Source organism: Equus caballus, chromosome 7 (genome assembly GCF_041296265.1).
Source record: "Equus caballus isolate H_3958 breed thoroughbred chromosome 7, TB-T2T, whole genome shotgun sequence".
Taxonomy (NCBI): Eukaryota; Metazoa; Chordata; class Mammalia; order Perissodactyla; family Equidae; genus Equus; species Equus caballus.
This window is the reverse complement of record NC_091690.1, coordinates 12,608,101-12,610,966: the sequence shown is the minus strand read 5'-3', so window position 1 is coordinate 12,610,966 and position 2,866 is coordinate 12,608,101.

The following is a 2,866-nucleotide window of genomic DNA, read 5'->3' as shown; positions in this document are numbered from 1 at the left end:
AATCTTTCCTCCCCTGAGCCAATCCATGACTATCATTTCTTTTAAAATTTACCTCAATTCCCTTCTCAAAGAGGCCTTTCATTATGGACCATCCTTGACTCTGACCTCTTTAGGTTCCGTTAGGACTTCAGTGGTATGTTTAACCTTATTTTATATGTATGAAGTAAGTACTTTTAAGCAGAATAAGTGTTTAATTCTACAATATAAGGGAGGAAAGAGTGACCAGTTGATCAAAAATTTGGTTGAATAAAAGCTAACTTATTAAAAAAAGTTAATTTATATTGTCATAGGTGGTTTCCATTTTACTATTTCTCTCACACACCTTTCTAGTATTGAGAAAGATAAAAATAATTACAGATTCTTAGTGTTTGTTAAAGCCCAGTGACTTTTTTCTCTTTACAAAAAAAAAAAAGATAAACAGGAAGCGTAAGTTTCAACCTTATTTACCCAGTTTAGCCTGCCTATCCCAATGAACTTTAACATGCGTGCCAGGTCAAGAGACTGAAGACTTACATTAGAGGATATCAGGTACACCAGCTGCTAGTGTCTGCCAGTTGGACACTGCTAAATGGAGAGCTAAAAGCAGCTTTTAGTGCTAATTAATGCAGCTTTTACTGTAAGAGACAGCATACTTCCCTTTTATTCTTTCCTCTGTTCTTTTGTTTTCATCTATTCTTTCTCTCTCTTTTTTTTTTCAAGCTAGAGAAGAAGTAGAGAGTAGAGCAGTGGTTCCCAACCCTGGAGCTGCCCATCAGAATCAATATACATGTTGGAGGAAATACATAAAATCATGCTTGACCTCATAAAAAAGTCGGAGCAATCAGAATAATAAATACAATTTCACACCCATCAGATTGAAAAAAATTAAAAATTGTGAGTGTGTCACGTCACCAACAAAACTTCAAGTTTCTTGAGAATAATTGGGTATTTCTATCATAATACTGTTACGGGCACTAGAATGTAAACCCCCAAACACAGACATTTTTGTTTGATTTGCTCACTGCTGTATCTGCAGTACCTAGAAAGTGCCCAGCACATAGTAGGTAATCAATAAATATTTGTGGAAGAATGAATGATATTAGTTCTTAACAAATACAGGCTGATTAGCTGGATGACTTAGGAGCCTTCAGGATAGACAGTTTTCATAAGAAGACTCCAGTCAGTTTTTAGAACCTCCAGACATAGGTTTTTCAAAGTTGTAAGGACTAAAGCTGGATGAGGATGGGTTTAGGGCAGGAATGACAGCGAGGAAGAGGGATTTCCCCTTTCTGCCCACAACTGCCTACCACAGTTCCCACTTCCCAGTCCTGAGTGTCTCACATACCCAACACTTCATAATTCACCCAGTAGCTAACCGTTTTGGGGGGCCATATTTGATTTTTTCCTAATGAGCATTCTATTGTCACATACTTCATGATGCCCAGAAAGATTTCCATTGCTATTAACTGAGATAAGTCAACTCTGTGCTTTCATAACTACTATAATCTTCTATTAGTTCTTTGGACTTTGTTCACCCCAATTTATCACTGCCAGACTAATCGTTCCAGAACATCACTTTCACGATGCTACTACCCTGCTCAAAAGTCTTTAATGACTGCTATACATCACCTACTTAAAAGATTTAAATTTCTTAGCTTTGTACCCACAGCCCTCAGTGACCAGGTCCCCATTAATCTGTCTTCCCTGTGTTATTACCCAGAACTCTTGGAGAGGATTCTTCAGTTCCAACTAGTCAGGTGTACTCATGTCCCCTCAGACCACCTGTGTTTCTATGCCTCTGTATTTATTTTTTTGCTCATGGGTCTTAAACGTCCCAAGTTCTCCAATCTTCAGTCTAAGTCCCTTTTTAAATGTCCAAATTACAATTCTGTGAGCATTCTCTCTTTAAGTAACTTTCAGAGTTTCTGAAGAACGTTCTCAAGTCCCAGAAAACCAATCTGTTGTCACTTGTCACCGGGATCAGTTTCTCACTCCAGAAAAATCCTCCACTCTCAGTTTATCGCAGCTTGCTCTTTCAAAGCTGGCTTCTACAGGCTGCTGCTGTTCTCCAGGGACAATTTCATCCCAGGCATCCTCCCAGGCTGCATGTCTAATCCCACGCAGTACAGCTAAATCCAGATTATAATAGTGGGCAACATTTTACAAAAGGCTTAGGGATAACTAGAGGAACTACTGCACTAACGATGCTCTCTAACCTTCGCTGCCCACTCTTCCCCACTCCCTCACTCTCCATCCCTGCGGCCACACTTCAAGGGCCAGCTTTTCTCCATCGAGTGGACTCAGTCATCAGAGAACAGATACTGAGTGTCAATTAAGTGCCAGGCACTGTACTAGGTATTGCCGATGAACCAAATAGACACAGTTCCTATTTTCATGACAGACATTAAATAAATTATTACAAATAGTTGAGCAAATAATTCTAAGTGTACAAAATGCTGCCAAAGAAATACCTGGAGTCCAAGCTTACATCCTCTACATTTTCTGGGGTCTAGAAAGAGGGTAAAAAACCAGTGTTCCCACCTTTTACATTCCATCTAGTCAAATTAATAATGATAAAATCTGTAGAAAGGCAATTCTGATCTTAAGGAAGACAGCGTTTACCATTATTATGCAGACAGTTTAGCTCCTGATTTTTTCATATTTCCTCAATAGAGAATGAAAAGAGGCAAAATTCATGAACATTTGAACTATGCTTGGCACCATTCTAAGCCCAATATATACATTAATTTATGTAATTTTCACAATAATCTATGAACGAGTCCTATTATTCCCCCATTTTATAGATGAGGCAACTAAGGCACAAGAAAGTTATAACTAGCTCAAAGTCACACAGCAAGCAATGGCAGAATTAAGAATCCAGGCAATC